The sequence below is a fragment of the Felis catus genome, chromosome C2 (genome assembly GCF_018350175.1).
Source record: "Felis catus isolate Fca126 chromosome C2, F.catus_Fca126_mat1.0, whole genome shotgun sequence".
Lineage (NCBI taxonomy): Eukaryota > Metazoa > Chordata > Mammalia > Carnivora > Felidae > Felis > Felis catus.
This window is the reverse complement of record NC_058376.1, coordinates 137,545,388-137,572,211: the sequence shown is the minus strand read 5'-3', so window position 1 is coordinate 137,572,211 and position 26,824 is coordinate 137,545,388. Positions and strand designations below refer to the sequence as shown.

Here is a 26,824-nt window from a genome sequence, read left to right as displayed (position 1 = left end):
AGAGCAGGGTAGAGGAAGATGGTGGTGGAGTAGGAGGTCTCTAGGCCCCTGTGAACACAATTAGATAACTATCAAATCATCCTAAATACCCTAGAAGTAGACCTGAATAATGACAAAACAAACTCTACAATTAAAGGGAGAGAAAAGGCCACACTGAAAAAGGTAGGAAATGCACAAATGTGGTTTAGAGGAGAAAGAGATCACAGGTGGTACAGACAGGAGGGAGCCACAGTTGCAAAGAAGGGTGAGAAAGAGAGGCACACACATGGGAATGCACAAAAAAATTATTTCTCCAAAGCCATTGGCTTGGAAAATGAGAGGGGCTGAATTTTATGAGTTCTTGAAATCAGCAGGGCTTAAAGCCTGAAGCATTAAAGGTCAATGGTCTTGGCTGGGATAGAGCCTAGAGGGCAATGCACTTCTCCTAGAAAGAGGGAAGTCAAACAACTCAGGGGCAGAAAGCATGGAAACATTTATCTGAAGAGCACCTGGAGCATACAGGGGAAGATTATTCACTCTTCTCAGAGTGTGTCCCTGAGAGGAAGCATTCATGAAGACACCTCTCAAGGAACAAAGAAGTTGGTGAGCACCATTTCTCACCCCCCACCCCTCAGCATAAATACAGAGCAACCTGTGGGAATAGGCCAGCACCAACACTGGCTTCCTATCTTGCACACACCAAGCCCCACCCCCTTTCACTCGGTGCAACTACCCTTCTCAGTCACTATTGCTTCAGTCCCAGCACAGCGGGACCTACCCCAGAAGATAAGCAAAAACCACTGCCCACACCATGTCTCCCAACCAGTGAGTTCTGCATGGTCCCAGTTGCTGTAGAGGAGGTGACAAGTCTCATTTCACAAGCAGACCAGAGCACACCTACTTAAAAGTCATCACATTCAGGCCAGGGACCAAACATTTCCCACAGCAGGCAAGGAGAGCTTCTTTAGATAATTGGCCTGAAGGATAGAGCAGCCAGAACATAAAAGCAGAGTGCACACATCAGTGATAATCCCTGAAGTGCCAGGCCCTGGATACTACGTGACCTCTTTTTCATAAGGACATTACTTTCAGGAGCAAGAGATATAACTGGCTTTTCAAATACAGAGAAGGCAGAAACTCAGACAAAATGCAAAGATATAGGAATTTATCCCCAATGAAAGAAAAAGATAAGGCCATGCTACACACCTAAGTGAAACAGATAGAACTAACATGCCTGATGGAGAATACAAAACAATGATCATAAGAATACCCACTAGGCTGGGAAAAAGAACAGAAGACCTCAGTGAGACCCTTACCATAGAGATAGGAGTTAAAAAAAGAATCAATCAGAGATGAAGGGTGCAATAAACAAGATTAGATTCATAGGGGCACCTGGGTGCTCAGCCGGTTAAATGTATGACTTCGGCTTAGGTCATGATCTTGTAGTTCATGGGTTCAAGCCCCACATTGGGCTCTGGGCTGACAGCTCAGAGCCTGAAGCCTGCTTCGGATCCTGTGTCTCCTCTCTCTCTGTCCCCTCCTGCCCCACATACACATTCAGTTTCTCTCTCTGTGTCAAAAATAAACATCAAAAAAATAATTTAAAAAACAAGATTAGAATTACTCTTGACGCAATGAACAGTGGGCTGGAAGAAGCAGAGGAAAAAATTAATGACATAGAAGACAAAGTAATGAAAAGCAACATGAGAATAGACTTTGGGAACTCAGTGACTCCATCAAACATAGTAACATTCATATCATATGCATCCCAGAAGAAGAGAAAAGTGGGTAGAAAATTTATTTGAAGAAATAATAGCTGAAAACTTCCCTAATCTGAGAAAGGAACTAATATCCAGATCCAGAAGGTGCGGAGAACTCCCATCAAAATCAACTAAAGCAGGGCAACACCAAGAAGTATTTTAATTAAACTTGCAAGTTATAAAGAAAAAATCTTAAAAGCAGGAAGACAAAAAGAAGTACTTAACTTACAAGGGAAAACCCACAAGCCTAGCTAGAGATTTTTCAACAGAAACCACAAGCCAGAAGGCAGTGGCATGATATATTCAAAGTACTGCATGGGGAAAATCTGCAACCAAGAATCTCTATCCAGCAAGGTTATCATTTAGAATAGAAGGAAAGATAAAAGTTTTTCCAAGAAAAAAAAATTAAAATTAGAGCTCCTGACCACTAAATCATCCCTGCAAAGAATATTAAAAGGGCCTCTTTGAATGCAAAGGAGAAATAAAAAGTGAGAAAGAAAAAATGGGTCAGAGAAATCTCAAGAAACAACAAAACAAGTAATAAAATGGCAATAAATACATATCTATCTATAATTACTTTCAGTGTAAATGGACTAATGCTCCAATCAAAAGACATAGGATGTTAAAAATGGATTGGAAAAGAACAAAAAAAGAACGACCCATCTATATGCTGCCTCAAAGAGATTCATTTCAGACCTGAAGAAACCTGCAGATAAAAAGTGAAGAAATGGAGAAACATTTATCATGCAAATGGGTATCAAAAGAAAGCCAGAGTAGCAATACTTACATTGGACAAACTAGACTTTAAAACAAAAACTGTAACAAGAGACAAACAAGGGCACTATATAATAATAAAGGAGACAATCCAACAAGAAGCTATAAAAATTGGAAATATACATACACACCATGGGAGCATCCAAATACATAAAACAATTCATAACAAAGAATTTAATCAATAATAATATAATAATAATAGGGGATTTTAACAACCCATCTACATCAATGGAGAGACAATCCACAGAAAATCCACAACAAAAAAATGGCTTTGAATGACCTACTAGACCAGATGGACTTAAGAGACATATTAAGAACATTCCATCCTAAAACAGAAGAATACATGTTCTTTTCAAGCACATGTAAGACATTCTCCAGAAAAGATCACATATTGGGCCACAAAATTAAGATCAAAGCCATACTGTGCAACTTTTCTGACCACAATGTTATGAAAGTAGAAGTCAACCACAAGAAAACATTTGGAAAGAACATGAATATATGGAAGTTCAACAACATTCTACTAAACAATGAATGAGTCAATCAAGATATAAAAGAAGAAATTAAAAAAACATACATGGAAACAAATGAAAACACACAGTTCAAACAAACCTTTGGGATGCAGCAAAAGTAACCCTAAAAGGGAAGTATACAGTAATACAGGTCTACCTCAAGAAGCAAGAAAAATATGAAACTGCCTAACCTTAAACCTAAAGGATCCAGAAAAAGAAAAATGAAGCTTAAGGCCAGCAGAAGGAAGGAAATTATAAAGATCAGAGCAGAAATAAATGATATAGAAATATAAATATGAATTACTAATAAAACAAGGAGCTGGTTCTTTGAAAAAAATATATAAAATTGGTAAACCTCTAACCAGACTTATCAAAAAGAGAAAGGGCCAATTAAATAAAATCACAAATGAGAGGAAAATTAACAACAATACCACAGAAGTACCAACAATTATAAGAGAATATTATATTATGGGTGGCTCAGTCAGTTGAGCCTATGATTTCAGCTTGGTCATGATCTTGCAGTTCATGAGTTTGAGCCCCATATTAGGCTCTGTACAGACAGCTCAGAGCCTGCAGCCTGCTTCATATTCTGTGTCTCCCTCTCTCTTTGCCCCTCCCCTGCTCATGCTCTGTCTCTCTGTGTCTCAAAAAATAAGATGTTAAAAAAATAAAAAAGAAACTATTATGAAAATCTATATGCCAACAAAGTGGACAACCTAGAAGAAATAGGTACATTCCTAGAAACATAAACTATCCACATTTAAACTGGAAGAAATAGAAAATTTGAACTGATAACCAGTGAAGAAATTTAGTCAGCAAAGAAAAAAGTCCCAACAAACAAAAGTCCAAGGCCAGATGGCGTCACAGGCAAATTCTACCATTTTTTTAAAGATGTTTAATTATTTTGAGATAGAGTGAGCAAGGGAAGGAAACAGAGAGAGAGGGAGAGAAAGAGAATCCCAAAGAGGCTCTACATTGTCAGTACAGAGCCTGACATGGGGCTCGAACTCATGAACCATGGGATCATGACCTGAGTCAAAATCACAAGTTGGATGTTTAACTAACTGAGCCACCCACGTGCCTATACAAAGCATTAAAAAAAAAAAGTTAATACCTATTCTCAAAGAATTAGAAAAAAATGGAAAAGGAAGAAAACTTCTGAATTCATTCTGTGAGGCCATAATTAACCATGATGCCAAAACCAGATAAAGACACCACAAAAAGAACTACCGACCAATATCCCTGATGATCATAGATGCAAAAATCCCCAATAAAATACTAGTAAACCGAATCTGACAATACAGTAAAAAAAAACATTCACCACGATCAAGTAGGGTTTATCCTGGATTGCAAGAGTAATTTAATCTTTGCCAATCAGTTTGATCCATCACATTAATAAAAGAAAAGATAATAACCTTAGATCATTTCAACAGATGCAGAAAAAGCTTTTGACAAAGTTCAACTTCAATTTATGATCAAAGCCCTCAACAAAGTAGGTTCAGTGGCAACATGCCCCCACATAATGAAGGTCATACATGAAAAACCCACAACTATTATCACCCTCAGTGGGGAAAAACAGAGCTTTTTCCTCTACCGTCAGAAACAAGGCAGAGATGTCCATTCTCATCATTTTTATTTAACACGGTACTGGAAGTCCTAGCCACAGCAATGAGACAACAAAAACAAAAAGCATGGAAATCTGCAAGAAAGAAGTCAAACTTCTATTATTTTCAAGTTACATCATACCCTGTACAGAAAACCTGAGGGGCACCTGGGTGGCGCAGTTGGTTAAGCGTCCGACTTCAGCCAGGTCGCGATCTCGCGGTCCGGGAGTTCGAGCCCCGCATCAGGCTCTGGGCTGATGGCTCAGAGCCTGGAGCCTGTTTCCGATTCTGTGTCTCCCTCTCTCTCTGCCTCTCCCCCGTTCATGCTCTGCCTCTCTCTGTCCGAAAAATAAATAAACGTTGGAAAAAAAAAAAAAAAAAAGAAAACCTGAAAGATTCCACCAAAAAAACTGCTACCGCTGACACACAAGTTCAGTAAAGTTGCAGGATACAAAGTCAATGTACAAAAATCTGTTGGATTTCTATACACCAATAATAAAGCAGCAAAAAGAGAAATTAAAGCATCAATCCCATTTACAGTTACACACAAATCCATAAGATACTTAGCAATAAATCTAATCAAATAGGTGAAAGACCTCTACTCTGAAAAGTATAAAACATAAATGAAAGAAATTCAAGATGATACAAAGTAATGGAAAGCCATTCCATGCTCATGGATTGGAAAAACAAATATTGTTAAAACGTCCACACTACCCAAAGCAATCTACAGATTTAATGCAATCCTTATCAAAGTACCAACAGCATTTTTCACAGAACTAGAACAAACAATCCTAAAATTTATATGGAACCACAAAAACCCAGAATAATCAATGCCATCTTGAAAAAGAAAAGCAAAGCTGGAGGCATCACAATTCCAGACTTCAAGTTTTATGACAAAGCCATTGCAATCAAAACAGCATGGCCCTGGCAGAAAAATAGACATGTATGTCAATGGAATAGAATGGAAAACCCAGAAATGAACCTACAACTATAAGGTCAACTAACCTTTGACAAAGCATGAAAGAATATCCAATGGGAAAAGGACAGTCTTTTCAACAAATGGTGCTGGGAAACTGAACAGCAACATGAAGAAGAATGAAACTAGACCACTTCCTTGCACCATACATAAAAATAAACTTTAAATGGATTAATGACCTAAATGTGAGACTGGAAACCATAAAAATCCTAGAAGAGAATACAGGCAGTAATGTCTTTGACATTACCCTTAGCAACTTATTTCTCAATGTCTCCTGAGGCAATGGAAACAAAATATAAAATAAACTATTGGTACTATAACAAAATAAAAACCTTTGCACAGCAAAGTAAATAATCAACAAAACTGAAAGGTAACCTACTGAATGGGAGAAGATATTTTCAAATGACACATCTGACATAGGGTTAGTATTCAAAATATATAAAGAACTTACCAAACTCAACACTCGCAAGCCAAATAATACCATTAAAAATGGGCAGAAGACAGGAATAGACATTTCTCCAGAGAAGACATACAGATAGCCAAAAGACACATGAAAAGATGCTCAACATCGCTCATCATCAGGGAAATACAAATCAAAACTACAATGAAATATCACCTCATACGTGTCGGAATGGCTAATATCAACAACGCAATAAACAACAGGTTCTGGCAAGTAAGTGGAGAAAGGAGAAGACTCTTGCACTGTTGGTGGGAATGCAAACTGATGCAGCCATTTTGGAAAACAGTATATAAATTCCTCAAAAAGTTAAAAAAAAAAATAGGGGCAAGTGGGTGGCTCAGTTGGTTAAGCATCCAAGTCCTGATTTTGGCTCAGGTCATGATCTCACAATTTGCGAGTCAAGCCCCTGCTTGGAATTCTCTCTTCCTCTCTCTGCCCCTACCCCATTTGTGTTCTCTTTCCTCAAAATAAATAAACTTAAATTTTTTTAAAATTAAGATTAGATATATTCTACAATTGCTGTAGTAATTTCTGTAGTAGGTGGTTACCCGCAAACTACAAAAATACTAATTCAAAAGGATACATGCACCCTGATGTTTATAGCAGCGTTATTTACAATATCCAAATTATGGGAAAAGCCCACGTGTCCATCGACTGATGAATGAATAAAGAAGAGGTGGTATTTGTATTACTCAGCCATAAAAAAGAATGAAATCTTGCTATTTGCAAATTACATGGATGGAGCAAGAGAATATTATGCCAAGTGAAATAAGTCAGTAAGATAAAGACACATACCATATGACTTCACTCATATGTGGACTTTAAAAAACAAAACAAATGAGCAAGGAGAAAAGAGAGAGAGAGAGAGAGAGAGAGAGAGAGAGAGAGAGAGAGAGAGAGAGACAAACCAAGAAACAGACTCTTAACTATAGAGAACAAACTGATGGTTACCAGAAGGGATGTGGGTGAGGGGATGGGTTAAATGGATGATGAGGATTAAAGAGTATGTTTGCTGTGATGAAAACCATTTGTTGTATGGAAGTGCTGAACCACTGTATTGTATACCTGAAACTAATGTCACATGGTATGTTTATTAACTAGAATTTAAATAAAAACTGATAAAAAGTTATTTAGAGACCTACTTCTAAGGAATTTGGGTGATAGAAGTGATGAAAATTGATAGTAATAGAGTAGGAATAGGATCAGATTAGTCTGATGCAATATTCAATGAAGAATAAAGGCATAGAATAAAACCACCAAGATAATGATATAGGTTATTTATACCTTTGTTCCCCTCATGAGAAGAACTAACAACTATTCCTGGCAAGACACCACTGAAAGAATCCTAAAACAAGGCAGTGAGGCTGAAGCACCTTCATGCACCACAGAGACAAATACAGACTGCATTAGAAAGCTATGGAGAATAGCTACTCTCTGACCACACTGCCCAGACCAGTGCAGTATCACGTGGAGACGTCTCTCCTGAGACTATAGTTCCTGAGGTGGGGAAAGAGAGCCCATGGATGACATCTGGTACCTCCAGCATTGTGGGTTGCTTTGTGGGGACCCTACCTTGGTTTCGACCCATGAGACTTGCAGGGGAATCTACAGGTCTTAACCACTGGAAATCTGATTGCGATAGAAAAGCAAAGAGGAACTTCCAACAACCAGTACTTGGATTTTGGCAGGCCGAATTCCTACCTGCATTGTCCAAGTAGTAGTCTCAATCAGTGTCTTTGTTCACCTGCAGAACTAACTTGCACAGTTTGAGCAAAGAATATAGCAGGATGCAATTCTGCCTCATTTGGGTCCACAAATGAGGAGTTTCATTGTCCCTGGAGCCTGGTCTCCCTACACCTAGGCAGAATTGCTGAGTCACAACTCCACATGCTTTGGAAATGGTTCCCAGACTCTCCCAACCAGAAAGGCTGTGACAGAGTTACCTGAAAGTGAGGAAACTGAGTCACAATGCCACCTGCTATGAAGTATCTAAAAGGAAGGCTGGTGAGAATACCCAGAAGCTGCATAACATAGCACCTCTTGAGCTGAGAGGTAATTGGATAAATTGCCCCCAGAGCAAAGCCAGTGTCCCTATTCCACGAGGGCCTGTGAGCATGGGTTGACTTGAGTCATCACAAATAAAAGTAGCAGTGGCCCTGGAGATTCTTCTCCTTCCCCATGTCTGCACAGTCATAATAAATCATAGCCCTACTTATTCCTGAATACAGCCTGTGCAGTCAAAACACCTTTCTAGAGAACATGGGAAGCTGCATAGCCAATCTGACAGCCCTGTTTACAGTGGCACTTGAACAGAGAACACAACCTGTGGCTTTTCTTGTCTATAGAAACAAACAGTTCTTCACCTGACCAAAACACTCAGTACACACTCTTGTATGATTTGGGTTCCAAACAAAGAGATGTGTAGGTCTTGGGTTTTCTCCTACTGCCCTTCCAGGGCAGGGAGCTCATTCATAGCACCAACTAGAGCTGAGTATAGTATCCAGTACTAATCATTTAGTAAGCCTGGCCAGAGAATCCAGGCAACTCAGAAGCACATCCTATAGCCTTTGTTGGGCAAAGAAACAAGTCAGCAGTTCTATCCAGCTGTCATAAGTTAGCAGCACACGAACACCCCATTCCTTACCTCAGTGCTTAAATAGTTGCCTTGCTCCCAAATAGAATCTAATAGAAGTCGCACCTGCCCTAGAACATTGCCAGCAGACATGTCCAGAAATCCAAACTGAACTGACTGGTGAAAAACTGTGTCTGTCAGAGCAAATTTGTGAGGTCTTGAAGAGAAGACTACTTAATAAAATGGTCAAATGACAATGTAACAAATCAAGGATTATGAAAAATCAGGTAAATATGACACCACCAAAGGAAACTAATAAAACTGTAATATTTGACCTTAAATAAATGAAGATCTATAAATTGTCCAAGAATGCAGAATAACCCTCTTAAAGTAAGCAAAAAAAATATACATACACATATATATGTATGTATACATATATGTATATATATATATATGTATATATATATCAAGGGTAGCCTGCTATACTTGCATTAAACAAAACAGACTTTAAAAATGGCAAGAGACAAAGGCAATTATATAATGATAAAGGGGTTGATACATTAAGAAGATATAACAATTATAACAATTGTAAGTATTTATGCACTAACACCAGAGCACCTGAGTACATAAAGTAGAAACTAACAGAGATAAAAGGAGAAATAACAGTATAAGAATATTTGGAGACTTTACTACTCTACTCTCAACAATGGATAGATCTTAAAGACAGAGACTTAATAGGGAAACAGCAGATTTAACCAACACTGTAGACCAAATGGACCTAACATACACAGAACATTATATCTGACAAAGGAGAAGGCACACTCCTCTCAAGTGACATTTTCTAGGAGAGATCATATGTTAGTCCTCAAAACATGTCTTACAAAATTCAAGTAGACTGAATTCGTATGAAGTACCTCTCTGACAATACTGGCATAAAATTAGAAGCCAGTAATAAGTGGAAAACTGGAAAATTTATAAAGACATGGCAATTAAACAACATTCTCCTGAACAACCAATGGATCAAAGAAGAAATTAAAGGGGAAATAAAGTAGTTTCTGGGGACAAACAAAAATGGAAACCCATATACCAGAATTATGGGATGAAGCAAAAAAAGTTCTAAGAGGAAAGTTTATATTCATAAATGCCTACATTAATAAAAAAATATTAAATAAACAATCTAATTCTATGCCTTAATAAACCACTCAGAGAAGAACAAAATGAGTCCAAAGTTAGTAGAAGGAAGAAAATAATAAAGATTAAAGCAGAAATAAATTAGAGAACAGGAAAACAGTAGAAAAGATTAACCAAAATGAGTTGGTTCTTTGAAAAGATAAACAAAACTGACCAATCTTTAGCTGCACTAACCAAAGAAAAAAAGACAGAAGACCCACACCAAAAATTATGAGAAAGGAAATATTGCAACTGATATAACAGAAATACAAAAGGTCATGAGAGGCTATATTGAACAATTAAATGCCAACAAACTTAACAATTTAGACAAGTTGCAAAAAATCTTAGAAACTGCAAGAAATAAATATAAAGACAGAATAGACCAATTACTAGTAAGGACTTCGAATCAGTAATCAAAAATCTCTCAATGAAGAAAAAGCCCAGGACCAGGTGGCTTTACTGGTGAATTTACCAATTATTTAAAGAATAATTTACATCAATCTTCCTCAAACTCTTCCAAAAATCAGAGACAATACTCCCAAATTCATTTTATGAAGTCAACATTATCCTGACACGAAAGTCAGATAAGGAGACAACTAGAAAACTACAGTCCAATATCCATGATAAATACAGGGGCAAAAGTTTTTCAATACAATACTACCAAACCAAATTCAAAACAATCATTCACCATTATCAAATAGGATTTATCCCTGAGATGGAAGGATGATTCAACAGATGCTTATGAATCACTTTGATATATATTAATAAAATGTAAGAAAAGAATCATATGACTCAATGGATGCAGAAAAAGCATTTGACAAAATTCAACATATGTTCATAAGAAAAACACTTAACTAATTAGGCAAAATATCATATCTCAACATTATAAAGGCCATACATGAGAATCTTATAGTATCATTTTTTTTAATATCAGGAATGAGAAAATTGTGCCCACTCTCACAACTCCTATTCAATATAGTAATGGAAGTTCTAGCTAGAGCAATTAAGTAAGAAATAAAATACATCAAAAGTCAAAGGAAGAAGTAAAATTGTCTCTATTTGTAGATGACATGATTTTATAGGGAGAAAATTCTCCCGATTTAACCAAAAAGTGTTAGATCTAAACAAGTAATTCAGTAAAGTTGCAGGATACAAAAGTCTGTAGCATTTCTATACATTAACAATGAGTCATCTGAAAAAGAAATAAAGGAAATAATCCCATTTATAATAACATATAAAACAAATAGATGAGTGAGGGTTTGAAAATTATATTGGAAGGATACAAATAACTCTAGATCTACAGTCTTCAAAAACCTAGCATAATTATTTCATCTTTCAGTAGCAATTTGCTGCCATTTGTATTGGGCTGAATAAATTACTATTCTGGTATACTCATATCTTTTTAAAAAATATTTTCCTCTTTTAATTAATGTCCTTGGACATTATTGGGCCTGCAACATTCCCTTATACTGGCTTTCTTGTGTTATTATTACTTCAGGCTTCATTTTGCTTTAAAACAAGCTGAGCACACTATTAAACCATGATTTTTCAGGACCTTTGGTTTTGGACACTTTTATTTTTGGGTAGGGAGAGCTTACATAGGAGTATGGAATATGGTATAAATAAAAACACAAGCTAGTGCTTTGTCTCAGTAATTTTAAAAAATTTTAAAATATATTTAATTTTTCTTCTATTAAAAAGCCCTATGATTGCACATTTTGCATTCCTATAAGTAGGTTAACTGTGCTTTTAAATTGCTATAATTTCACATCCTTTTGAAATCTGCCCTAAAAATTTTGTTAGGCATAAACTCACTGTTGTAGGTGAAAGATTTCTAATCTGAAAACTACATATACTGTTGAAAAAAATCAAAGAAAACACAAACCAATATAAAGGTATCCCATGTTCATGAATTGGAAGAATCAATATTGTTAACATTTTCAGTGTCAAAAGCCAACTCTAAATTCAATGTTATCTCTGTCAAACTTCAATGGCACATTTTTAGAGAAATAGAAAAAAAAATCCTCAATTTGTATGGACTTCAAAAGATCACAAGTAGCCAAAGCAGTCCTGAGAAAGATGAAAAAGCAGGAGGTATCAAATTTTCTAGTTTCAAGCCACACTATAAAGCTATAGTAATCAAAACAGTATAGTACTGGCATAAAAAAGCAGACAATTTAAAAAAAAAAGGGAGGAGACTCAGAAAAGTGAATCAGAAATAGAATAACTGACACCCCAAAATTACAAAGGACTATGAGACTAAAAAAATTATACGCCAACAAATTGGAAAATCTAAAATAAAATAATAAATTCCCAGAAATATATGATCTTTCAAGACTGAACCAGGAAGAAATAGAAAATCTGAACAGACTAGTTACTAATTACAAAATTTTGTCAATAATTAAGAAAACTCCCAAGAAGCAAAAGTCAAGGACTAGACAACTTCACAGGTGAATTCTAACAAATATTCAAAGACTTAACACCTATTGTTATCAAACTACTCCAAAAATAAATAGAAGAGGCAGGAAATTTTCCAAATTAATTCAGCCAGATGAGCATTGGGGCGCCTGGGTGGCTCAGTGGGTTAAGTGTCCGACTTCAGCTCAGGTCATGATATCACGGCCCGTGAGTTCGAGCCCGGCGTCTGGCTCTGTGCTGACAGCTCAGAGCCTGGAGCCTGCTTCAGATTCTGTGTCTTCCACTCCCTCTCTGCCCCCCTCCACTGCTCACACCACATCTCTTTGTCTCTCAAAAATAATAAACATTAAAAAAAAATTTAAAAACAAGATGAGCATTACCCTGATAACCCAGACAAAAATATATAAAAAAGGTAAATTATAGAACAATATCCTTGATGAACATAGATGCAAAAATCCTTAAGAAAATTTAACAAACTAAAGTCAACAATACATTAAAAGGATTATTCACTATCGTCAAATGGAATTTATCCCAGGGATGCAAGGATAATTCACTATCCACAAATCAGTGCAGTACAACAGAGTAACAACATGAATAAAAAAAAAAAAGTATATGATCACTTCAGTAGTAGCAGAAAAAATATTTGACAAAATTCAACATCTATTCGTGAACAAACTCTCAACAAAGTAGGTATAGAGAGAACATACCTCATCATAATAAGGGCCATATATGACAAACCCACAGCTACCATATTTAATGGTGAAAAGCTGAAAGCTTTTCCTCTAATACCAGGAACAAGATGAGGATATCCTCTCTCACCACTTTTATTCAACATAGTGCTGGAACTCCTATCCAGAGCAGTCAGACAAAAAAATAAAATAAAATAAAAGTCATCAACTTGGTAATGAAAAATAACACTGTCAGTTTTCTCAGATGACATTATTATATCTATATGCTTAGAACTTCCTAAAAACTATTAGAAATAATAAATGAAATCGGCAAAGTTGCAAGATACAAAATTAATATACAGAAAGCTGTTGTATTTCTATACACTAATAATGAAATAGCAGAAAAAGAAATTAGAAAATAATTGCATTTAAAATTATACCAAAAACAGTATTTTGTAATAAATTTAACCAAAGAGAGGAAAGACCTGTATTTTGAAAACTGTAACATTGGTGAAAAAAACTGAAGATGACAGAAATAAATGGAAAGGTATACCATGCTCATTAATTCAAAGAATTACTATTGTTAAAATTTTCCTACCACCCAAGACAATCTATAGATTCAATTCAATCCCTTTCAAAATGCCACAATAGTATTTCTCACAAAACTAGAAAAATTTGTATAAAACTGAAAGAGCCCTGAATAGCCAAAACAATTTTGAGAAGGAAGAACAAAACTATAGGTATCACAATCCCAGATTTTAAACTATACTACAGAGCTATAGTAATTGAAATAATATGGCACTGGCACAAAACTAGACACTTGGGTTGTTAATTTTAGCCACTCTGACTGGTGTGAGGTGGTATCTCAATCTGGTTTTAGTTTGTATTTCCCTAATTATGAACAATGTTGAGCATCTTTTCATGTGCCTGTTGGCCATCTGGATGTCCACTTTGGAAAAGTCTCTATTCATTTTGTCTGCCCATTTCTTCACTGTATTATTGGTTTTTTGGGGTGTTGAATTTTGTAAATTCTTTATAGATTTTGGATACTAATATTTTATCCGATATGTCATTTGCAAATATCTTCTCCCATTCCATCGGTTGCTTTTTAGGTTTGTTGATGTTTTCTTTACTGTGGTCCCAATATTTCATTTTTGCTTTTATTTCTCTTGCCTTCAGAGATGTGTCGAGTAAGATGTTCCTGTGGGCAAGGTCAAAGAGGTTGTATCCTGTTTTCTCTTCTAGGGTTTTGATGGTTTCCTGTCTCACATTTAGGTCTTTTGTACGTTTTTAGTTTATTTTTGTGAATGGTGTAAGAAAGTGGTCCAGTTTCATTCTTCAGCATGTTGCTGTCCAGTTCTCCCAGCACCATTTGGTAAAGAGACTGTCTTTTTTCCATTGGATATTCTTTCCTGTTTTGTCAAAGATTAGCTGGCCATACATTTGTGGGTGCATATCTGAGTTCTCTATTCCATTCCATTGGTCTATGTGTCTGTTTTGTGCTAATATCATACTGTCTTGATGATTACAGCTTTGTAATACAGGGTGAAGTCAGTGATTGTGACCTCCTGCTTTGGTTTTCTTTTTCAACATAACTTTGCCTATTTGGGGTCTTTTGTGGTTCCAAACAAATTTTTAGAATTGTTTGTTCTAGGTCTGAGAAGAATGCTTGTGCAATTTTGATTAGGATTGCATTGAATGTGTAGATTGCTCTAGGTAGTCTTGACATTTTAAACATTTGTTCTTCCTATCCAGGAGCATGGAATGGTTTTCCATTTCTTTGGGTCTTCTTCAATTTCTTTAAGTTTTCTATAGTTTTAAGCATACAGATCTTTTACCTCTTTGGTTAGGTTTATTCCTGGTTTATGGTTCTTTGTGCAAATGTAAATGGGATGGATTCCTTGATTTCTATTTCTGTGGCTTCATTATCGGTGTAAAGAAATGCAACCAATTTCTGCACAATGGTTTTATATCCTGTGACATTGTTGAATTCATGTATCAGTTCTGGCAGTTTTTCGGTGAACTCTTTTGGGTTTTCCATGTAGAGTATCCTGTCATCTGTGAAAAGTGAAATTTTGACTTCCTCTTTGCCAATTTGGATGCCTTTTGTTTTTTTGTCTGATTACTGAGGCTAAGACGGGTGAAAGTGGACATCCCAGTTATGTTCCTGATCTTGGGTGGAAAGCTCTCAGTTTTCCCGCATTGAGGATTATATTAGTTGTGGGCCTTTCATATATGGCTTTTATGATGTTAAGATATGTTCCTTCTATCCTGATTTTCTTGAAGGTTTTTATTAAGAAAGGATGCTGTATTTTGTCAAGTTCTTTTTCTGCAATTATTGATAGGATCATATGGTTCTTATATTTTCTTCTATTAACGTGATATATCATATTGATTGATTTGTGAATATTGAACTAGCCCACGAATGAATCCCACCTGATCACAGTGAATAATTCTTTTAATATTCTGTTGAATTCTATTTGCTAGTATCTGGTTAAGAATTTTTGCAGCCATGTTCGTCAGGGATATTGGCCTGTAATCCTCCTTTTTAGTGGGGTCTTTGTCTGTTTTGGGAATCAAGGTAATACTGGCTTCATGGAATGAGTCTGGAAGCTGTTCCATTTCTACTTTTTGAAACAGCTTGAGAACAATAGATGTTAACTCTGCTTTAAATGTGTGGTCGAATTCCCCTAGGAAGCCATCTGGCCCAGGACTCTTATCTGTTGGGATATTTTTGATAACTGATTCAATTTCTTTGCTGGTTATGGACCTGTTAAAATTTTCTATTTCTTCCTGTTTGAGTTTTGGTAGTATATGGGTGTCTAGGAATTTGTCCATTTCTTTCATATTTTCCAGTTTGTTGGCATTTATTTTTTCATAGGATTCTCTAATAATTGTTTGTATTTCTGTGGTGTTGATTGTGATATCCCCTATTTCACTCATGATTTTATCCATTTGGGGTCTCTCTCTCTCTCTGATATAGAGGAAGGGGAACTCTCTTGCACTGTTGGTGGGAATGCAAACTGGTGTAGCCACTCTGGAAAACACTGTGGAGTTTCCTCAAAAAATTATAAATAGAAATACCCTATGACCCAGCAATAGCACTACTAGGAATTTATCCAAAGGATACAGGAGTGTTGATTCATAGGGGCTCATGTACCCCATTGTTTATAGCAGCACTTTCAACAATAGCCAAATCATGGAAAGAGACAAATGTCCATCAACTGATGAATGGATAAAGAAGATATGTATATATATGTATATATACACACACACATACACATGTGTATACGCACACACACACACACACACACACACACACACACAATAGAATACTACTTGGCATTGAGAAAGAATGAAATCTTCCCATTTGCAACAATGTGGATGTAATTGGAGAGTATTATGCTAAGTGAAATAAGTCAGAGAAAGACAAATATCATACGTTTTCACTCAAATGTGAAATTGAGAAACTTAACATAAGACTATGGGGGCAGGGAAGGGGAAAAATAGTTTCAAACAGAGAGGGAGGCAAACCATAAGAGACTCTTAAATACAGAGAACAAGCTGAGGGTTGATGGGGTAAGGTGTGGGGGGAAGGAGATATTGGGTGTTGGGCACTGGAGAAGGCACTTGTTGGGATGAGCACTGGGTGTTGTATGTTAGCATTGAATCATGGGAATCTACTCCCGAAGCCAAGAGCACACTGTATATACTATATGTTAGCTAACTTGACAATAAATTATATTTTAAAAAATAGACACTTAGAACAGGATAGAAAGCCCAGAAATAAAACCATGCTTACATGATCAATTAACCTATATCAAAAGAGGCAAGAATATAATAGGGAAAAGACAGTCTTTTCAACAGGCAACACTGGGAAAATTGGACAGCTATATGCAAAAGAATGAAACTGGACCCCTAACAATATACACAAAAATAAGCTCAAAATAGATTAAAAACCTAAATATGAGACCTGTAACCATAAACTCCTAGGAGAACATGTAGGCAATAATCTCTTTGACATTGACCTTAGCAACATTCTTCTAGATGTATCTCCTCATGCAAGAGAAATAAAAACAAAAAAAAAAAAACTCTTGAGTATACACACACACACACATTTTGCAGTGAAGGAAACCATCTATAAAATGAAAAGGCAATCTAATGAACGTGAGAAGATGTTTAAAAATGCTACATTCCATTGGGGTTAATATACGAGACATAGAAAGAATTTATACAACTCACTAAATTATTGAATAAATTATTCAATATTGATTTATTATTCAATAAATTATTCAATAAATAATAATTTAATTAAAAATGGGTAGAAGGCCTGAATAGCTATTTTTCTGAAAAAGATATATAGATGGCCAACAGAAACATAAAAAGATGCTGAACATCACTAACCATCATGAAAATTCCAATCAAAATCACAATAAGATATTACTTTATACCTGTCAGGGTGTCTAGACTCAAAAAGAAGCAACAAGCATTGGCATGAATTAGAAGGGAATGCTCATGAACTGTTGACAGGAATGTAAATTGTAAAGCCATTGTGGAAAACAGTATGGATGTTCCTCAAAAATTAAAAAACAAAAATACCATATGATCCAGTAATTCCATTACTGAGAATTTAATGAAAGAAAACAAACAAAAAGCAGTAATTCAAAAAGATGTATGCACCTCTATGTTTATTGCAGCATTATTTACAATAACCAAGATATGAGAACAACCCAAGTGTTCATCAGTAGATAAATAGATAAAAAGTACACACACACGCGCGCGCGCACACGCACACACACACACACACTGGAATATGAGTCATAATAAAGAATGGTATCTTGACATTTGCAACAACATGGATGGACCTAGAGTGTATTTTGCTAAGTGAAATAAATCAGAAAGGGAGAAATACCATATGATTACGTTTATATACAGAGATCTTTAGGTTTTATATATAAACAAATGAACAACCAAAACCAGAAACAAGCCCATAAATACTTGGAATAAACTAGTTGTGACAGGGGAGGAGACTGGGGAGATGAGCAAAGTGGGCTAATGGGAGTGACAGTTACAAATATCCAGTTATGAAATGTCTAAGTCACAATGATGTGAGATAAGGTACAAAAGAGGGAATATTGTGATAATGTTGCATGGTGACAGATGTTAGCCACACTTTGTGGTGAGCACAGCATAACATACAGAGTTGTCAAATGCCTATGTTTTACCATGAAAGTAATGTAACATTTTAGGTCTACTACAAAAAAATTAAAACTCAGAGAAATAGACCAATGGAACACAGCTGAATGTCCAGTTATAAACTTACGTAAAGACTGTCAACTAATATTTGATAAGGGAGTTGAGAATACTTGATAGAGAGAATATAGTCTCTATCACCAATAAATGGTGATCATAAAATTGTATGTTCATATGTAAAACAAATATAACTAGACACCTATATTTTACCACTCATGAAGATTAAATAAAAAATAGGTTAAAGACTTAAACTTAAGACCTGAAACCATAAAACTCCTAGAAGAAAACATGGAAAGAAAGCTTCTTGATATGGGTCTTGGTGTGAGTTTTTAGATAGGACACCTAAAACACAAGCAACAAAATAAAAAACAATCAAGTGATACTATATGAAATTAAAAAGCTTTGGCACAATAAAAAAAATCAAAGTGAAAAGACAACTTACAGAATGGAGTAAAATATTTGCAATTCATCTTTCTTCTAAGGGTTTAATATACAAAATATATGAAGAACTCATACGTTCAATAGCAAAAATGAAAACAATCCACTTAAAAATGGGCAGAAGACCTTTCTGACATTTCTCCAAAGAAGATATATGAAAGATATCTGAAAAGATTCTTAACATCACTAGTCATTAGGGAAATGCAAATCAAAACCACAATGAGATATCAAGTCTTACCTGTCGAAAAGACAAGGGATGAGGAGTTAAAATGGTGAAGTAGGGAGACCTTGAGCTTCCCTTGTCTTCAAACATAGCTGTATTGAGGTCAAATGACTTTGAACACCCAGGAAATAGATCTGCAGAGCATCAGAAGGGTCTCCACAGCTGGAAGGAGACAGCTTGGTAGATGTGAGGTATGTGGCTGTGTATTGGGAGAGAGAAAACAGTGAAGCTGCAGAAAGGAGAGAACCCTTTGGGTTGAGAGACAAAAAACAGACAAAAGGAATGGGGATGAGAAAGTGTGGCATCAAGTTAGCACAAGGGGAAAACCACTCTGAACCATGGACTGGAGAGCAAGAAGTACTGAGTGTCTCAGTTCTTTCTTGCAAACAGTTTTTGGAGCTCCAGTTCTGAGGTTTTGGAAGTGCATGAGTTTCTTAGTTCTCTTTTGCAAATAGCTTTTGGAGCTAAAGCTCCAAAGTTTTGGAATGAGGGACTTTGTTTGGAGCAGAGCTATGGCAAATGCTCCTGGGGAGGAGGCAGCTGGCCCCAGAGCACACAGTGTGCTGTGGACATCCCCGGGGTACACTGAGAGAGAACAGTCCTCTTCCTGGAGTACTGTTTGAAGAGGGTTTATGGCATCTCTAAGGTCAAAAGACCCTGCAAGTGCCAGCCAAAGGCCTTTCATCAGGGTGGAGAGGCTTCTACTCTGGAGGAGGGGAGGTCTGCACCATGCTAGGCTCTAAGACATTGGGTTTTGAATCCCACCTGTGGGTCAAGGAGAAGGCCCAGTATAGTTGTGGTGCAGGGTAAGCTGACTGCCCTTGCTATTCAGTGAGGGTGCCCTGAAAAAAGCAGGGGTTGAGATCCCTGGCCCAGCACAAGAGATTGGGTGGTGCCATTTCCCCCACAACATCCACACAGTGGGACTTCAGAGAGCAACACAGCAGCCCCCAGTGGAGGCAGGACTTGCTTATAGCAACCTTTACAAGAATGCAGCTTGGCAACTGCTTATTTACTGGGGCAAGACTGACTCAGACAACACAGCCAGCCTCTCCTCCAGACCAGCACAGCCACCAACCCCCAAGGCACCAACAGACAACTCTTTTTTTTTCCTCCTTCCTTATTTCTTTTGGAATCAGGTTCATAGTTTCTTATTTTTTTGTTGTTATTTTGTTTCATATTTTTATTTTTTTAATTAGGCTTTTTTTCTTTTTTCCTTCTTTTCTCTTCTTTTTCTTTAAAATCCGCCTTATAGTTTTTTATTCTCTGTTTAATTTGTTGTTGTTGTTGTTCCCTTTCCTTTTCTCTTCATATGGGATCAGGCTCTCCGCCCCACTTTTTCCCCAGGGTTAATGCAATAGTCCAAATCTTTTGGGATGCAGCAAAGGCAGTCCTAATAGGAAAGTATATTGTAATTCAGGCATATCTCAAAAAGCAAGAAAGATCCCAAATATGCAACCTAACATTACACACAAAAGAGCTAGAAAAGGAGCATCAAATAAACCCAAAGCCAACAGAAGAAGAGAAATAATATAGATTCGAGCAGAAATAAATGATATAGAAACGACAGCAACAACAACAAAAATCAGTAGAACAGATCAATGAAACTAAAAGCTGTTTTATTTAAATAAACAAAATTCATAAATACCTAGCCAGACTTCTGAAAAAGAGAGAACACCCAAATAAATAAAATCATGAACAAAAGAGATCGCAACCAACACCACAGAAATATGAATTGAAAAATTTGAAAATTTTGAAAAATTTGAAAAATTATATACCAACAAACTGGACAATCTAGAAGAAATGGACAAATTCCTAAGCGCTCACAACTACAAAAACTCAAACAAGATGAAATAGGAAATTTGAACAGACCCATAACTAGCAAAGAAATTGAATCAGTTATCAAAAATTTGCCAGGGGGACCTGGGTGGCTCAGTCAGTGAAGGGCCTGACTTTGGCTCAAGTAATGATCTCGTGGTCTGTGAGTTCGAGCCCCACATCAGGCTCTGTGCCAACACCTCAGAGCTTGGAGCCTGCTTCAGATTCTGTGTCTCCCTCTCTCTCTCCCCCCTTCCCAGTTCACACTCTGTCTCTCTTTCTCAAAAATAAACAAACATTAAAAAAAATATCTTCCAACAACCTAGAATCCTTGGCCAGATATCTTCACAGGGGGAATTCTACCAGACATTTTTAATAGAGTTAATACCTGTTCTTCTCAAACTGTTTCAAAAATTAAAAATTAAAAGAAAGCATCCAAACTCATTCTATGAAGCCAGCATTACCTTGATTCCCAAACCATAGAGAAACCCCACTAAAAAAGGAGAATTACAGACCAATATCCCTGATGAACATGGATGCAAAAATTCTCAACAAGATACTAGAATTCAACAATACATTAAGAGAATTGTTCACCATGATCAAGAGTGATTTATTTCTGGGCTGTGTGGTTGGTTCAATATTTGCAAATCAATCAACATTACACACCACATTACTAAAAGGGTAAGAACCACATGATTCTTTCAATAGATGTAGAAAAAGCATTTGACAAAATACAACATTGTTTCTTGATAAAACCCTCAAGAAAGTAGGGATAGAAGGAATATCACTTAACATCATAGAAGCCATTGATGAAAGGCCCACAGCTAATATCATCCTCAATGGGGACAAAATGACAGCTTTCCACCCGAGATCAGGAACACGACAGGGATGTCCAGTTTCACTACTGTTGTTCAATATAGTGTTGGAAGTCCTAGTCTCAGTAATCAGAGAATATAAATAAGTAAATAAATAAATAGATAGCAGCCAAACCAGCAAGAAGTCAGACTTTCACTTTTTGCAGATGATAGGATACTCTACATGGAAAATCTGAAAGACTCCACCAAAAAACTGCTAGAACTGATATGTCAATTCAGCAAAGTCACAGGATATAAGATCAATGTACAGAAAATGGTTGTACTGTTGTACAGCAATAATGAAGCAACAGAAAGAGAAGTCAAGGGATTGATCGCATTTGCAATTTCACTAAAAACCCTAAGATACCTAGGAATAAACCTAACCAAAGAGGTAAATGATCTGTATGCTGAAAACTATAAAAAGTGTTTGAAAGAAACGGAGAAAGACAAAGAAATGGAAAAACATTCCATGCTCATGGATTGGAAGAACAAATATTGTTAAAATCTCTATACAACCCAAAACAATCTCTATATTCAATGAAATCTCTATCAAAATAATGCCAGCATTCTTCACAGAGCTAGAACAATCCTAAAATTCGTGTAGAACCAGAAAAGACCCTGAAGAGCCAAAGCAATATTGAAAAAGAAAAGCAAAGCTGGAGGCATCACAAAGTTGTAATCATCAAGAGTGTAAGGTACTGGCACAAAAACAGACACATAGATCATTGGGACAGAATAGAAAACCCAGAAATGGACCCACAAACCTATGGTCCACTAATCTTTGACAAAGCAGGCAAGAGTATCCAATGGAAAAACCAAGTGAAAAGCAAAAACCTTTTCAGCAAATGGTGTTGGGAAAACTGGATAGTGACATGCAGAAGAATGAAACTGGACCACTTTCTTACACCACACACAAAAATAAACTGAAAAGGGATGAAAGACCTAAATGTAAGGCAGGAAGTCATCAAAATCCTAGACAAGAACACAAGCAACCATCTCTTTGATCTTGGCCATATCAGCTTCTACTAGATATGTCTCCAGAAGCAAGGGAAATGAGCAAAAATGAAGTACTGGGATAACTACCTTATCAAGGCAAAAAGCTTCTGCACAGTGAAGGAAACAATCAGCAAAACTAAAAGGCAACTGACAGAATGGGAAAAGATATTTGCAAATGACAAATTGTATAAAGGTTAGTATCCAAAATCTACAAAGAACTTACCAAACTTGAGGCCTAAAAAACAAATAATCCAGCTCAGAAATGGACTGAAGACATGAATAAGACAATTTTCCAAAGAAGACATCCAGATGGCCAGCAGATACATGAAAAAATGCTCAACATCACTCATCATCAGGGAAGTACAAATCAAAACCACAATGAGACACCACCTCACACCTCTCAGAATGGCTAAAATCAACAACTTGAGCAACAACAGATGTTTGTGAGGATGCAGAGAAAGGGGAACCCTCTTGCACGGTTGGTGGGAATGCAGACCGGTACAATTCTTATTTATATTGTAACTACAAGTTTGTACCTTTTGATGACCTTCCACTCTTGAAACCAATACTACACTGTATGTTAACTAACTTGAATTTAAATAAACACATACACACATACATAAATGACAAGAGATATCAAATGCTAGCAAGGATATGAAGACAATAAAACCTCTGTGTTCTGATGGCGGGATTGTACACTTCTACAGACACTATGGAAAACAATATGGGGACTCCTTAAGAAATTAAAAATGAAACTAGCACATCATCCAGCATTTCCAATTCCAGAAATATATCCAAAGGAAAACAAAACACTAACTCAAAAAAAACAACAACAACAACAAAAACCTGGTACCATTGTATTCACAGCAGCGGTTATTTACAACAGCCAACACATGGAAACAACTTGAGTGTTGTTCACTGATAGATGAGTGGATAAAGAAGTTGTGGCATACATGCATGCCTATATATGTGTGTGTGTGTGTGTGTGTGTGTGTGTGTGTGTGTGTATACACACACACACACACTGGAATATTATTCAGCCATAAGAAAAACAAGGAAATCCTACCACCTGTCACACCATGGAGGATCCTTGAAGGCATTATGCTAAGTGAAATAAGTCATACCAAAAGGACGCATAGTATATGATCTCATTTATATGTGGAATCTTAAAATAATTTAGAAATAATAGAAAAAGAGATCAAATTGTGGTTTACAGAGAGGTAGAAAGGGGCTGGGGGAATTGGAAGAAGGTCATCAAAAAGTACAAACTTGTAGTTACAATATAATTAATAAATCCATAATGCACATGAGGACTATAGTAAACAGTGCTGTATGTATATATTGTTAGAGTAAATCTTAAGAATTCTCGTAAAAATGATTTTTTTTTGCTTTCTCTTTTTATTATACTTATATGACATGATGGATGCTACCTAAATCTTCGATTATTCCTATCTTCTGTTTTATTTTCACATGTTTGTTTAAATTTAAAACTAAAATATGCACATTAAAAAAATCCTCAAGTACTATGAATGTTCATGGACTACAAGACAGATATCCTATTCACCACTATGACCCACCCCCAGCCAATTTCTATCCCCTCTGTGGAGGGAACTGATAATTAGTTTATAGTGTTTTTTTTCATTGGTGAAAGCAATCTTTCTCCCTTAAGAATTTACACTGCTTTGAATTCATCTTGATAGCTAAGTGGGATCTTGCCTTCTCGTTCCCCTTGGTGTGGGTAGAGGAGATGGAGGAGAGAACAGGGTACTCAAAAAATATGGCCTATGTAGTAGCATAAATATTCTTTCATTTTTTTATAAAGCTGTCTCTTTACTTCTCAAATTTAGGAAATAAAAAAAAAAACCAGATCCACCCTGTACGTTTACTTCAATTCAACAAATGCTTATTGAGAACTTACAGTGTTTCATGCACTGATGTTATAAACACATATAACAAGGCACCTATCTTTAAGATGTTCGTAGTCTAGTAAGTGAGACAAACATACAAAGCAATGAATATATGGAGTAGACACATGCAATAAAAGTCACCTGAAACCAGATCAATTGTATTATAGTTATTTATTGCTACATAACAAACCACCTCAAAACTCAGTGGCTTTAAACAATTTATCATTCTCTCTCATGCTTTTACAATTTGACTGCACTCGGTACTTCTTTGTTGGAGGCTTTTATTTGATTTCAGTCAGATAACAGCTGCATCTGAGGTCATCTGCAGAACTAGGCTGGTTATCAAAGATGGCTTCCTCACTCACACGCCTCATCCCTCAGTGCCCTTCTTGGTTATATCTGTGTCCACCAGAGTACCCTGGACTTTACATGCTGGTTCAAAACTGTGACAGGGAGGAAGTTGAACTGCCAGGCTAGTTTGGGTTATAAGATGTTATAAGAATTATAACATCATTTGTGCTATGTTCTATTGGTCAAAATAGTCATAGGGCCTGACCAGATTCAAGGGAGTAGACAAATAGATTACACCTTTTTAAAAATTTTATTATTATTTTTTTAACATTTATTCACCTTAGAGAGAGAGAGAGAGAGAGATAAAGTGAGCAGAGGAGGGGCAGAGAGAGAAGGAGACATAGACTCCAAAGCAGGCTCCAGGCTCTGAGCTGTCAGCACAAAGCCCGACATGGGGCTCGAACCCACAAACTGTGAGATTATGACCTGAGCCAAAGTCAGACATTTAACCAACTGAGCCACCCAGGCACCCCTAGATTTCACCTTTGGATGGGGGATTGACAATGACAATGTTCAAATACAGAATTGCTATTGGTGGTAGATATTGTCAAAGCTTCTCTGTGAAATACAATCTCTCACAAGCAGTAAAGGAATTGGAATAATAAAGTGTTTTGGGAAGAGACAGTATCATGGGAAAGGCAAAGTTGAATCAAGTTGTGAAAAATAAATCAAAATTTCATAGGTACATAGGTACATAGAGTATTAAATTGCATGCTGGGTGAGTTTAAGGGCATATATATTAAGGCAGAAGATTATAAAATATAAGGTCAGGTCTTTGACAAATGGGTCTGGAGACTTGGACATGGATCGAATAAAGATCCTGTCACCTATATTCAAGTGATCAAAATATTCTTTGAAGGGTTCCAAACAAATGAACAGTAGTGTTAGATCTTCTCTCAAGAAAGCTCCTAGTAGCAGTAGTGTAAATTAAGAGAGAGACAGAGACAGAGAGAGAGAGAGAGAGAGAGAGAGAGAGAGAGAGAGCGAGCGAAGAGTCAGATAAACCAATAGAATGTTATTTCACCAAAGGGCAAATGCCTACATTGGATTTGAATTCAGTCTATCTGGGTTTGAACCCTGGCACCAACATTTACTAACTTTGTGAGACTGTGCAGGTTACTTGGCCTCTCTGTGCTTCATTTTCTTTATCTGAAAAGTAGACTAATATACAACGGTGGTTAGCATTACATAGGCTAATCTACATGAAGCATTCAGAACAGTGCCTGGTGTATAGAAAACATATTTTATGGAATTCTCCTGAAGTTATATTTCACCAGCCTCTTGTAGCGGGAGCTCACCTTGTACCTACCGCAATTTCTCATTTAATATCTTTTAAAAATTTTTTTACATGTTTATTATTTTTGAGAGAGACAGAGCAAGAGAGAGAGAGCGAGAGAGAGAGCACACAAGCAGGGGAGGAGCAGAGAGAGAGGGAGACACAGAAACGAAAGCAGGCTCCAGGCTCTGAGCTGTCAGCACAGAGCCTATTGCGGGGCTTGAACTCACGAACCGTGAGATCATGACTTGAGCCGAAGTCAGATGCTTAACCGACTGAACCACCCAGCTGCCCCTCATTTAATATCTTAACAAAGCAGTGAGATAGATACCATTATCAGCCCCTTTGACAGATGAGGACACTGAGATATAGAGGACTATGTAACTTTCCCAAGGTCAGTCAACTGCAACACGGACCAAATTTAGCAAAGAGAATGAAATCAGAAAAATGCCGAAGCAGAATCAATTTCCCATTTTAGATTCTATGTTAACAAAAAAATAAATAAAAATGTGTATTTCCACTTAGAGTACCAAAAGAGTTATCTTCAATGATGATGATTGTTATTTTTAAGAACATCGTCTCTCAACCAATTATTTTAATTTTTGCCTAAGTAGAAGGCCTACCAGTTGCTAAAATTAAATTTATTAAAAACTACAAGTCACCATTTTCTTAGAGAGACCAATTAGACTTTTTATCTGTCAGCAGGAAAATAGCTGACAAGTTAACTTGCAGCAAGTGTCAAAGCTCAAGCTCGCCTTTGGTTAGCAGCCCTACAAAACTATTCTATGATTTGGCCTAGTAGCTTCTTGCATTCAACT

The 26,824-nt window shown here is 36.6% G+C and overlaps 1 long non-coding RNA gene across 2 annotated transcripts in view; it reads right to left on the bottom strand.

Annotated features, from left to right (window-relative positions):
• LOC102899771 overlaps positions 1-26,824 on the bottom strand; it is a 192,659-nt gene that overhangs the window by 46,491 nt on the left and 119,344 nt on the right. The window lies entirely within an intron of this gene.